The sequence below is a fragment of the Maniola jurtina genome, chromosome 4 (assembly GCF_905333055.1).
Source record: "Maniola jurtina chromosome 4, ilManJurt1.1, whole genome shotgun sequence".
Lineage (NCBI taxonomy): Eukaryota > Metazoa > Arthropoda > Insecta > Lepidoptera > Nymphalidae > Maniola > Maniola jurtina.
The window spans coordinates 5,324,122-5,338,199 of record NC_060032.1 but is presented as its reverse complement, the minus strand read 5'-3'; the positions used below and the strand labels follow the sequence as shown (position 1 = coordinate 5,338,199).

Sequence of the window (14,078 nt, the reverse complement as noted above, 5' to 3'; positions counted from 1 at the left end):
CCAAGGTTAGCCGCTCTTCGTGAATTGGATTCGTTTTTGTCCAGCAATTGTTAATTGGAAAATGTCGCCCCTGAGACAACTCTTGCTGAATCACGCTTCTTGTCGTATGACACTCGAGGGTCCGTTAATTTTAGATCTTTGATACTAGAGTTTAATGTTTTTTTGATTTTCAAATTCACTTTAGACGACGGTAAATTAATAAAGATGCTAGATTTTAGGTCATAAATGCAAAGACTTTACTTGTAATGTTTCTTTTTTGTCCACACTAATATTATAAAGAGGTAAAGATAATAAGTTTGGATGTATTTCCAAAACTACTCATCCGATTTCAAAAATTCTCCCACTGATCGATAGCTATGTTATTCTTCTGTCATATATGCATTAGTTAAATTGCTTTATAGGCTATGCTATGTGCAACGCGGACGAAATCGCGGGCAAAAGCTAGTCGTAAGTACCTAATAAGTATCGACGCACTGGATGATTTACAATAACCATCGAAACTCAAACCAAAGTAAGTCTTCTAAGAGAATTTCTAGTGTAAGTTTCGATTTACTTCACCTAAACGCCTGACATGCGGTGAGAACAATTCCCGACGCCGTTTATTTTGGTCCTATCACGACAATAGCCTATTACTGTCCCATCGGCGGACGGACGCGAGCTTTATCTAAGACATCTGCACTAGAAATAGAGTCCTTCCTCGTAAATTGTGTGAATAACTTCCTCAACATGCTTGCTTTTTAACCCCCTTAAATTAGTGTACCTGTGTATCTGTCTGTGGCATCGTAGCTCCTAAACTAATGAATCGATTTTAATTTAGTTTTTGACGTGACAACGTCTTATAATTCGATAGAGCCGGCTGCACGCACGAAAAAACATGACTCATGCGGCGTTACCTCGCTCTGAGGCGTTCCATGTAAGGCTTGAAGTGCAAGCGAGAGCGCGGAACGAGCGACAAAGAAGCACAATCGGCCTTTGTTGTCACGTTCAACTATCGTCAGTAAACCGACTTTACAGATAACCAATTTTTTTTTTTGTTTGAAAAGTGGCTTGATCGAGTGTTCTTAGCTATAGTCCAAGAAAATCGGTTCAGCCGTTTGAAAGTTATCAGATCTTTTCTAGTTACTGTAACCTTCACTTGTCGAAGGTGTTATAAACTTTTAGTTTACACTTGTTTACTAAATGCCTTCATAGGTCCCTATGTTACAAAGGACATAAATAAAACTAATGTATGTGTACGTTTAACTCAAGACTTGTTATTAGACTAAAATACACTACTCACATGTGAAATCGTTATAAGTAGGTAAGTAAGTAGGTATGTAAAAGTTGTCTGAGTAAGATTGATCAGCGCATCTATCATGCGGGCTTTTGTATCAGATTACCACCATTGATGCATTGATGCCTCAATGCCAATATTATGTGGAGAAATATAACCCGGCGCCAGCCGCGGCCGCTGACTAACCATACCTATTCTATGAATTTTGCGAATCGTGAAACACAATAGCTAAGTAAACATAAGCTTCAAACTTCTCCAATTACATTTGAGTATAATAACCAGCATCGCGAAAATTATGAAATTGTATATCCAACAAAACCACTGCACGGCCTGAATGTTCACGTTTGTGGTGACTACATAAAAGCGAATGTGGCAAAAGTTTTACACGAACATTATGACGAACTCCTACAGTTAGCAACAAAGCCACTGAGCTTTGAGCATATGTAACTGCGGTAGCAAAATGAATATCTGAGGCGTCATCTCCACGGACGAGTATCGCGGCGGTAGGCTCGCCGTGTGACAAGATTCGATCCAACTATCGCCGCGATAATAGGGATGATGACTACTAATCAAATCAACGACTTTTTATTAAACGTCAAAACACTCGCTTAGTAAGGGAGCTTGTATGAAATTCACAGATGTGACGTCATAACATTTGGTGTAATTTGACGTACTTTTTTCTGTTTAAATCGATAATTTAAAATGATTAGCAAACTTAAAACTAGCATCGAATGTGGATTTTCCGAATCTTGGAAGACACTCTATTTAATAATTACTAAGAAATAATTTATTTTTGACATAGGCATCATCCCCATTTCGCCCTGTGGAGTCTATATTATAATAGGTCTATAAGAATTGTATCAAAGGTGGTACGGCAAGACTATCGCCGCAATTCTTTCGTCCGTGGAGATGGCGCCTAAGGAAGCTGTCAAACAAAACTGCAAACGAAGTGATGTTTGTCGAAATTGCAAATTGTGCAAATAAATGGAACCAATTCTCTTCGGCGGTGTTCCAACTAGATTTTAAGATGAGGCTATTCAAGGGGTAGATCAGCAAATTGCTGAAAAGCCGGCAACGCATTGGCGATACCTCCAGAAGTAATGAACACTTACAGCACCAGTGTTCATGGACGACGACGCGACGGTAACGCATACTCGTTTGCTCGCAATTTAAGAATATATTTTCGCAATTTTAAAGAAAAATAAATCAAAATAGGTCAAAAAAAAATAAAAAAAAAAGAAGTCAAAATAGGTTAAAGTAAGTAGTTCACTAGAAAAGCCAGTGACTAATAAACCAAAATTTTACACACACACACACACACAGGTACATTATTATGACAAACTTCTGCAACGCAGCTGCAGTGATGTAACTTGCGTGGCAAAGGATTTAGTTTTGCCTTTTACTAAGATTTTAGGCGAAATTGAAAGTAGTAGCAAATAAGGATATTTACGTAAGCCTTTTACACTTAATGCAATCATGCAGTTGATTATTGTTGTTTAAAAAAGGGACACAAGTAAGATATTGAAAAAGTGAAGAAAGACTGTCAGAGCTAGTGAGTTTCTACTTTTTATATTAGCTAGAAAACTCTTACTTAAGTAGTTATTTCTCAATTTCTCAAGGACGCTTTAAATAAATACTTAAACTTAAGTAGGTAAGTAGATTTAATAAGATTGTTCAAAATATAATGAAACAAACCTTGATGGTTAATAAGATAAAATCCAAGTACTTAATCCAATGTAACCCAACATAACAAGATTAACAACGTCGATGTACAAAACAAATGTAATGGTTGCGTGAGAGGAACCCATTCAAGGGACCTTTATTGAAACACAGGCGATAGCCTGCGCTTGTGTAACACACACAATTAGTTTTAACACCTCACGGAAAGGTTCAAATTTTATTGAATTCAAAAAATAGCACTAATATTAATCTCTACCGTGATCAAATAGAGCAAACCAAAACTAGTTATATATATTTTTAATAGTACTCGTAGCTTGTAAAGTTTATGTGCCTACCTATTTTTGCTTTTAACACGCAATTTAATTGAAATGGAATAGTTGCAACTTTAGTTAATATTATAGATTATAGTTTGAATATTGAATATCAAAAACGATAGTAAATTGCTCGGAGTTTGTAGCCTAAAACAAAATAAGAAACATAAGTCAAATAAGTAGTTAACTATCTGCTCTAAGTAAAAAACTTGAGTTTATAGTTTAACGTCAACAATAAATCCGAAAAGCTGCAATAAGACAATAATATCAAGGTATATTTATCACCAAAAGAGATTAAACAAACAACAAGTTATCCAAGCGAAAAGGTCAGCTCCTTACGGAGTTTATTTTTATCTAATCAATGACATTTAAACCTTACCACCCAAGAATAGTGAGTTGATGGGCTCCAAATTGCCGAGGTATTAATAATACTTCAGTTTAATCTTTGGCCTTTAAATTAGAGAGGTGTTTGTTGGAGCAACGTTCCGTGGGTGGACTACAGACCAGGTGGTATCCTGCCTATTATAATGCGCTACGCAATCCGGAATACGAGCTCACGGACGAAACAAATACACGAGCCATTCGTACCAAAAGAGGATGAAACCTTTAGCTAAAGCCTGTAACAAACACTACGATGACGGCTGCATGGCATGCCATCTGTACCGTTAGTACAACATTGAACACCGCATACATGGTTAATAGTATCGACTACTCCCGACTGCCAAGGTTAACGTATTATTTCACAGTACGAGCTAGTCCAACTGTCCGTTTTCGACAGAACGACGATACTAACATGTGGAAACGTAGGTCCAACTTTTGTCTCACTTACACATTCACAAAAAAGTGGGACAGATATACGCTGCCATTTTGTCTAATTTGGCATATATTATTTCGTTTTTTGACGCTATTGACAGATGATTAACAGCGTGACAGTGACAGTCAAGCGACACCCACCGCCACACTCTATGGTATGTTTGTCTATGGTAATTCATCTATATTCACTCTGAAATCACTAAAACACTGGTATCCAAAGCCAAATTTTCGTCAGATTAAAAAAAGTTACCGTTCTGTTGTCTGTTAAAGTGAAAATAAATAAAAGCAAACTGAATGAAAGGATTTTAATATACAGAAGTTCATTCATTTAAATAGTTATTCAAGAACTAGTGATTATAATATATATTGTATTTAGGTGTGTAGGCACTATTTAAATAAAATGCAATGAGTAATAATATCGTATGTCAGCTTTATATGTACGTTTACTCTCTTGATATCACGTCTACATAGGTTTTTTTTAGAATAATAGCACTTAGTAACTAGATTAGTATGTACTTAATAGGTACATATAACTATCTACATACCAATCTCTTGTTTTGGATAAGGGAAGTGAGTAGTGACCCAACCTATAGAGAAATCACAAGTGTAAATTAAAAATTTATAACACCCCCGACAAGTAAAGGTTACAGTAACTAGAAAAGACTAGAGATATAACTATCTACATACCTTGATTTGAATTAGGCAAGCAAGTGGTCAGGTTTCAAGAGTATCTAGCCACCTATAGTGAAATCATAACTTCATTATTATTTTGTACCTACTTAAATAACTAGTTATATTCAGCCAATTGAAACTTATTAGCTCTTTTCTAGTTACTTGTAACCTTCACTTGTCAGGGCTGTTATAAATTTTTAAATGTTTATGCTTAGTAACTTACAAATATGCAGAATCAGGACATTAAGTTTAAGCTGTATGTCAGAATAAAGTGTATCTGTTTGTCTGTCTGCTAGCTTTTTACAGCCCACCTGTTCAATCAATTTTGACGAAAGGTACAAAGTTCTTGTATGGCGGATCTTCTTCGCGGAGATGGACATTGCTGATGTTTTATTACAGAAAATAAAACAGTTCCTATGGGATAAATCCGTGCAAATTAAGTTGTCATTATTATCATTTATTTGGTATGGAGTATTTGGTGTCATACTGGACTACATAGGCTAGGTATCCTGGAAATCAAAGAGTTAGCACTGGATTTTTAAAACTTAAAAGGGCATCATGTAGTTATTAAATATTATAAATAACACTAAGACTACTATCTATCTTAGTAGATAAATAGTAAAATAAGAAGAATATTACCTAATTGTCTAATTAGCAATTTAGAAAATTAAAGATCAATAATTCCTTTTTCAGTGAAACCTGAGCTTGAAAGCCTGTGGATTAGTGCCTAATCCACTTTGCTAGAAGACTGCATTGTGGTGTTCCTGCATTAAGACTACACTCTACAGAATAAGCTCCCATAAGCTGTCAGTGCAGTAACACTCCTGTATAATTTTGTAATAATATAAAAATTTAAAATTAAATAAATTGTTTTTTATAGCTAGAACCAGCAAGAAACTCGACGGTTGCTCATTTCAAAGATTTGATATACTGAATGAGTTATTGGTTAGGTTAGAGAGCTGTGGCAGGCATGCCAGTCTTCATTGTTATTTTTTTATAACCACTTCTTGAATGACTTACCCTCTTCCCCTTTTCTCCTCACCCTATCGAGGGTAAAAGTTTTACCAATATCAATTTTATCAAAATTAAAAAATTCAATAAAATAATCCATCTGGGAAGGAGAGGGATTGACTTACCCTCCTCTCCCTCTTGCCCATCCCACCCCCACTTACGTCCTATCGAGGCGGCATGTTTCAAAATATTGAGCCATACAAATAAACAAAATTTAAGTCTGTATGTTACTGTAGTAATCGTTAAGCTATAAGTAATCAATTTGGTGTGCTAATCTTTGAATTGACAGAACCAATTTAGATGAGACTTTCACAAGCAGTTGGGACTTGGGGTGAGACGCAATCTTTAAACTAGAATGACAGGTTCTAAATCTAGTGCTGTCCTTAGGGCTTAGGGAGCATTACAAAAGGAATAGCATTGAAACCTGTCGCTTTAATTTAGTTTTGAACATAGATTTCAGGCTATCCAGGCAGGCAAATTCCAGGATACCTTTTAACTATGCAAATGGTTACTTATCTAAACCCTAAGAACTTTTATTTTTAAAATGAAATAAAACAAATTAAAACAATAAAGATTTAATGACTATTACTTAAAGATCTATACCTCACACCTGAAATAATATTAATACCTAGATACTTTTAGATACCTAGGTATTAGGTATCTAAAAGTATCTAGGTGCATAAATAAGTAGGTACCATACACCTGTACAATTAAATTACATAAGATGTATTTAAGCACCTACATCATAAACAGTTCTTAATATATGTATAGGTATTCTACAAGATTGATGACCTCGGGTTAGTCTTGAATTGAGTTAGGTAGGTACTTGGGATCAGGGAGGCAGGCATCATAATCTGGTAATAATACTGGTGATCTGCAACCTGAAAAAAAAAATTGATTCAGAAAATATTTAATATAAGCTACATAAAATTACATAGGGAGGTTCATTTAACACAACATTTCACTAACTTATGCTACGCTTATGCCATGTTAGGTAGGTAGGTACTTGCTTGTCTGAGTGGATGCAAGCTGGCGTGGCTCCATCATCAATGGATGCAAGGAATGGTAGGTGTTACAGGTACTGTTTGCAATTGTATAAGTATACCTACCTACTTCACCTCTGTGAGGTAATAAGTTTGAAGAACATGTACTGAGTGTTTAGGTACCTACCTAGGTGAATACTTTTAAACAACTAGATAATATTACCGTGACCCAGCTGTGCAACAAGCCAACTCACTATGGCTTTGCACAAGTACCTACCTAGGTAACTATTCTGGTGGAATTTTAATAGATTAATTTTATTTATCAGATATTATGATAGGTAGTACCTACTTTCTATAAGTGAATCCAATCATGGCAAAATGTTCCAGGTAAGTAAATGATGGTAAAAACAGCTGCAATGAAGAAATTTAAATAGAATAGAACTAAATATTCTGATAAAGAGACAAGTACTAATGAATCTATCACTCAGGAATTGAAAAAACAGAGTAACACCTAAGTACCTACCTGCTTATACTTGGAGTCACACGTATTATGTACCTACTATAAGGCTTAGAATAATATTATGTAGATATAGGTAGGTAGCGTACCTACCTATTGTGCATAGACTTTCTTAACTTAGCCTCAATGGTGAGGGTGATATGGTAGGTACTCTTTGTGGTCGATCTTCTAACATTACAATTATTCTACCATTAGCATTTATCATTTAGCATTACTAAATGCATTCTGCGAGCCGATGGCTATCGCTGCACAAAATGGATCGTTCGAGATGCACTTTTATCATTTCAGTCTACGGTCTAGGTAGGTACTTCTAAATGTAGGGTTTTTCAAAGAGGTTCACCACACCCAGCCTTGAGGCTTCCTGTGCCCTCATCCAGTCACTTAACGTAAGGTACTCTGTAATATCGCCAGTCAATGACACGGTATCCCACACTACACTTAGGTAGGTTCCTGAGGTACGCTGTGCTTGTACCCAATCTCCGCCCAATACGACAGGCATGGATTGTTCATTGCCACTTCAACTTGCTGGTGGTTTGGACTATGTTAGAACCTTTCTTTGACGGATGCACTATGTACATCACAAATAACGCCGCTGAGTCAAATTTAGTTACACAACCACGACGGTTAGCTTTCACAGTCTGCTTGATCATTCTCCTCGCCTCCCGTGGGCAAATTAAGGCCCAGGGACTTATAAAATTTCATCATTTTGTTTATTTATCACTGCTCTCAAGCTTCTCTCACTGAGTATTTTTTGGTGAGTTACAATTCGACCACCGACTCGTAAACTTACGCGAAAATGACGTCATTTACTAGTTTTAGCGTGTCAAATTGGTGTCAAACGATGAACTCGTGGTTCGGATTTGCTGGTATTGATGTGGTATTGGTATTCGTGTCGACGAAAACGGCTGCCATTCTCGATGGTGACGTATTAATGTGGTATTTGGTATGGTAAAGTAAAAGATATACTCGCATTTGCTCGATCAACTTTAGTTCGTAATGTTTCCGCCTGTGTCGCTGGCTGTAGATGTATGAAAAAACTCGTTTTCGAGTTTAGTATTTTAAAAACTGTGAAATCTTATACTAGCCATACTGGACGCGTGTAACTACGATTTGTAATTTTTAACCCCCGACCCAAAAAGAGGAGTGTTATAAGTTTGACGTGTGTATCTATGTATCTGTGTATCGGTCTGTGGTATCGTAGCTCCTAAACGAATGTATCGATTTTAATTTAGTTTTTTTTTGTTTGAAAGGTGGCATGATCGAGAGTGTTCTTCACATCGAAGAAAATCGGTTCAGCCGTTTGAAAGTTATCAGCTCTTTTCTAGTTTTCTTATAGAGGTTTTTTCGTCGGGGGTTTTTGAAATTTTGAGTAATATTCAAATGACGAAGGATGAAACACGTGACATACTCGTAGAATTGACGCCACGAAAAAATAGCTCTAGCCTTAAAAACCTGTGCTGTGATTTCACTTGCGCGATTAGTAGAAACGAAAGTAAACTTCTAGTTCCCCATGTAGTATGAAAGGACAGAAATTATGCGCAGACACATCCCTCCCATATTGTCTAGATTCTAGACACCGATGCAAGGGATGTGACTAGGCTCTAGGCTCCGCTAGAGCCTCTTTTTATCTAAAACTTTACAATTAGGAATCCGAAGTTCTTCGGCAAGGAAGAGACGTACCATCCGTCACGTCGTGGTGTACCGGGTGGTGGTTACATGTCTATACGTGGTCGTTCTCTAACTAGGTAGACGGACTTAATCCAAAAATACCTTTGTCTCCGACTGTGCACGTTATGCCGCCAATATAAGTCACTGGAGGGATATCGCAAAAGCCGCATTGAAAGAGAACACATAATTCCACGAACGACCACTCTGCCAAGAGTGAACAAATGAGAAGACAGATAATGGAGTTTGGAAACGCTGCCGCTGCGATGTGATACCGTCGCGTCGCGTATCGTGTGTTTCGACCTTTAGCTAACACAACGCGCAATTGCTATTTAATTCTTTGTCTCGACTGAATATCAAGCGTGTGACCAAAAGGGGAACTTGGAAGTGGTAATTCGAGTCGCCAACTCGGGTCAAGCGACTCGTTTGCGCCTGAGTTTCCAGATGAATTTGGTTGCGAAATGTCAGGCTCTTTTGATTAATTACTCTACTTGAGATATAGAACACGATAAGTTGGGTAATACATAGATGTATCGGAATGATATAATACAATATTTTATTTCTCTATTCCATATCTAAAGCGCAACACGGACCTGCAAAGTGGAGTGAAACTGAAGTGCAGCATATTCATCGATAACAACTCAAACTAAGCTCTATGATTTAGGGCTCATGAAAGGTATTAGCGGAGAGGGCGCGCTGCGCCATGCGCGCCTTTTGAGTCTACTTCGTGTTTTATTTTCATATTGCTGCTTACTAATATGGTTGGTGAAAAACAATATTGAGCCTGCATTGCTATCAAAAAAACTGCGCCACTCGACTTTACTCCACTTTGTAGGTATGCACCAGCCCTTAATCTTTAATTATAAATCCTTATTTGGAACAAATGTGATACATTACTTTGACCTAGACTCTAGGTCTTAGCGAATTACGTAAGCAACGGTCAATAAGATAAAATGTTGCAATTGAATTGGAAACTGTAACATTCGGGTACGTACCTAGATATGTTGTCATGACACCATTGTAAGAAAATTGCGCGACAAACGAAAGTCTTCTAGGACTAAGTACGAACTATTTCGGGGTTGTATCCAATTCCCATATTACAGGGTGTAAAGTTTTAAATACCAGACTATAACGGGAGGGTTTAGGTTTGGGTGTTTGGCAATTAATACGTAACTAGTGCCAAGAGATACCCAAACAAACTCCAAGAAATAAAGTCTTGTGGGAGTAAAAACTAAATGGATGAAGCTGAATCCGGTTGTGGTGGTGTTTTTAAGAGGGCTCAATAAAACAGAGTGAACTGGAGTCATCTTGATAACTTCATAAACTTAGCTTTGAGTACTTCGACATGTCTTGACGTTGAAATTGGTATATCTGCTGATAACAAAACATGGAGGACACGTTCCACACTTGGGCGCGCCTGGGCTTGCCGCCATTTTGCCAAAGTAAATAAAGCTGATTTTTAGTTTTTATCAATAACAATAAAGACAAGTGCCGGCCTATCGAGTTATGGTTTTCAACCAATGGGGCGTATCATCATGATCAAGCCATCGCCGGCCCACTACTGTGCACGGGACTCCTCTTAAAGACGGGTATGGCCAGTCTGCCACACTGGCCCACTTGGCAGACTTCACACACCTTTTAGAACATTATGGCGAACTCTCAGGAATGCAGTTTTCATCACGATGTTTTCCCTCACAGTTCAAACAAGTGATATATATATTTATTTAAGTATTTAATTGCTTAAAACCACTAAAACGCACATAAACTAATGCACATAAACGGTAGACAGAGATGCGAGCCGGAATTGAACCCCAGACCTCCGGAATAGATGGCAGACGTCTTAACCACTAGGCTATCACTACTCGTGTGGTGTTTATGTACTTAGTGGGCGCTAAGCTGCGCATTGTACGAGGACAGACCTCAGCCGGGCTTGTGTATTTTAATCCTCTATGACCTGCGCAAACCACCATGTCAAGACTGAACTAGAGTGAGGGAGCTCTCGGTTTGATTCTGAATCGACGATATATCAAATATTAGGCTATGGGGACGTGAAATCAAAGAAAAATAGTCGATTCATAGGATACAGCTAGTTTCAAATGTAGGAACATTTGACGCTGTGTCAATTTGTTACAAGTTCCCCAACTGTCGTGAACTGTCATGGCCATGTTGCAACTTCAGACTGGACTACTTATTTCGCGCGCACCTCGAGCACGCACTATACAGAGACCACAGACTACAGAGGCGCGATGTCGATTGCTAATGGCCAGCGCCATGTTCGAAACAATCCAATATGGAACTTGCACGGCCAGTGCCCATATACGGGTGATCCTATTCCCATTCCAAAGGGACAACAAAGCTTTTAAAATGATGCGACGATTTTTTTATTGGATTTCGATACGATCGCTTTCGCACTTAGACTGTTTTATTTGAAAGCCTATTATGTTCTAAATGTCATGTTTTAAGTGGGATTCAGATAAGAATAAAAAACCAATTTGGAAATAAGAAATTTCCAAATTGACTCAGCCGAGAAATCAAAATCTGGGACAGCTCAACATTGCGCCCGGAAGTTCAGCATTAAATTAATTCACTCTTCAGAGTAAGTACTTAAGTATATTTCGTCTGCAAAGCTACCAATAAACACAATCATCATCAATCCATCACCGACCCACCATTTAGCACGAGCCTGCTTTTTTTGAAGGGTTTTGGCCTTAATCCACCACGCTGGCCAAGTGCAAATTAGTTTCACACACATTTGAGAACATAATATGGAGAACTCTCAGGCATGCAGGTTTCCTCACCGTTAAAGCAAGTGAATTTTAATTGCTTAAACATGAACACAATGTAGACAGATAGTAACACGGCAGATGGCTTTGATCTCTTTTAGGCGCCATCTCCACGGACGGAGAGAATCGCGACGATAGTCTCGCCGTGCCACCAAATTCGATACAACTCTTAATAGGCCAATCTACACAGGACGATACTATCGCGGACAATAATAAGGTCCCTCGCTCGTGGAGATGGCGTCTTAGAGGTAGGTACTTACTTATTAAGTACATACTTATAAAAACTTTAAAGTTGTCGCGTATATTTCACTAAGAAGTCAGTGAGAAAATCTCCCTTTGAAATTGAATATTATAGCAACGTAAACGGTCGCGAATTTCATATGTGCATTTTAAAATCGTCTCGTTGAGATGCACTCGCGATACATATTGAATTCGCATTCACTTTGAGAATGTTTCCAAAGTATTTACACACTCAGTTACTGTATTGCTGTTGCTTACAAATTCATTGTAGTTACTTTGTAACTGAATAGATTTACTCTTCAGACTTCTTTACGCCATTATCAAAAGAATTTAGGTATTATTATCAGTACATTAATTGGTAAGTCTTCAGTGCAATAATACCTACTAGAGTAAGTTGAGAAGCGTTAAAATCCATACTAACATTATAAATGCGAAAATTTTCCTGTCTGCTACTTTTTCATAGCCCACCGATTAACCGATTTTGACGTTCGGTACAGAGATAGCTTCCATCGCAGCGATTTGCTATCGATATATTTACGATTTCGCTATATCTATTTTTATTATTTCGCTATATTTGCGATTTGCAGCGACGTGGCTATTCTTTATCCCGGAAAATGTAATCACACCCGATGCGGATTGCGGTGTGGTGTTGGATGTTCGTAATGTGTTTCTACTTTCTAGCAAGTAACTAATTACTAGCTAATACCAACTCAACACGCGACGAGAGATGTCGATAGGGTCTTGAACTGTAATAATAAAATGATGTGATGTTTTGTATAGCGGTAGTTTATGGGGCGAGAAAAGAGAATAAATCGTGATTTTTATTTATTTTTAATACCTATAATTAATTACTACCGTCACGCTGTACGGAAGGCGATCAATGATGTCACAAGGCGTAAAGGACAAATTTTTCAATTTTTTAACATAAAATAGATTAATTTCTAAAGGAAAATATAAAAAATGAATTAAGTAGTATTAGATAGATATTTTAAAATTTGCGAACATGTTATAGGTATGTGATTAAGTACGTAATATTTAGTTTAAATAAACATCTAAGCGACAGTACTAGCAGGGCAGCTTAAAAGAACTCATACGTATTAAAATAATATGAGACGGTATTAAATGAAAACCAACGCGTGCATATTGCGAATCTCATTAAAAATTACCGGTCAAAGCCCACTACCGCAAATGTACACGCGTCTTATGTGAAAGCACAGCCTAAGCTGCTTAAAGGGTCGCGAGCGGCCCTTTTTGCAGCCTGTTGGTTGGTATGTACGTAAAAACAAATGAAAAGGACTTGCATGGCTGCCACCCTCTTTAATTAGTGGAGTCGTCGACGCTATGACGGAGTCGAACTGTTAAATAAACCCGCTCATTCAAGCTCATTGCCTGCCAGTTTTTTGTTTTTACAATTTTCTTTAAACACGCATTTTATTCAATATAATTATTTTATATGAAATTAAATGAAATTATTTAAATTCATTTTGCCAAGTGTTATTAACAATAAATGATGGTGCATTAACAGATAGTCTCTTTCACATTTTGCCACTTATGTATGGCTTACAAAAGATGCAGTTAAAGTTATATAGCCATGCTAGTTCAGTAATTACTTATTACAATTTAATCAATTATTTAAATTAAATATCACTTGTTTTAACGGTGAAGGAAAACTTCGTGAGGAAACCACATGCCTGATAGTTCTCCATAATGCTCTCAAAAATATGCTGCATTTGGCCATTGTGGACATGGTCAACTATGGCCCAACCCCTCCTTAGTCTGAGAGGAAATCAGTGGCCAATAGTGGGCTGGTGATGAGTTGACGATGATAATAATGAAGCAATTAAGTGTATTTACCATAATAAGATTTTAATTCATACCATATTTGTATTTTTCATATACACTATAGTCTTCAATTTTAATTTCTTGCTTGCTGCTTAGGTGCTTTTTATTTTAGGCACTGAAGTAATAACTTTCTATTTATTTCTAACTAGCATTTGCCCACATCTCTTTCTGTGTGTATTTAGATATTTCCTGAATATAAAATACTCTCAATCACCCCATACATTTTCTACCTGATTAGTCTAACTCTAGGTTAACAAACAGACAAAACTTTAAAATAAGTGTTTGTAT

At 37.2% G+C, this 14,078-nt stretch overlaps 1 protein-coding gene and 1 long non-coding RNA gene across 3 annotated transcripts in view; one reads left to right on the top strand and one right to left on the bottom strand.

The window, feature by feature from the left end:
* The window catches only part of LOC123864791 (heparan-sulfate 6-O-sulfotransferase 2), a 131,494-nt gene that overhangs the window by 116,107 nt on the left and 1,309 nt on the right, over positions 1-14,078 (bottom strand). The window lies entirely within an intron of this gene.
* LOC123864838 lies at positions 6,745-11,945 on the top strand. The gene is made up of 3 exons (XR_006795848.1): positions 6,745-6,754; positions 6,916-6,922; positions 11,810-11,945. It is a non-coding gene; the product is annotated as an uncharacterized LOC123864838 (long non-coding RNA).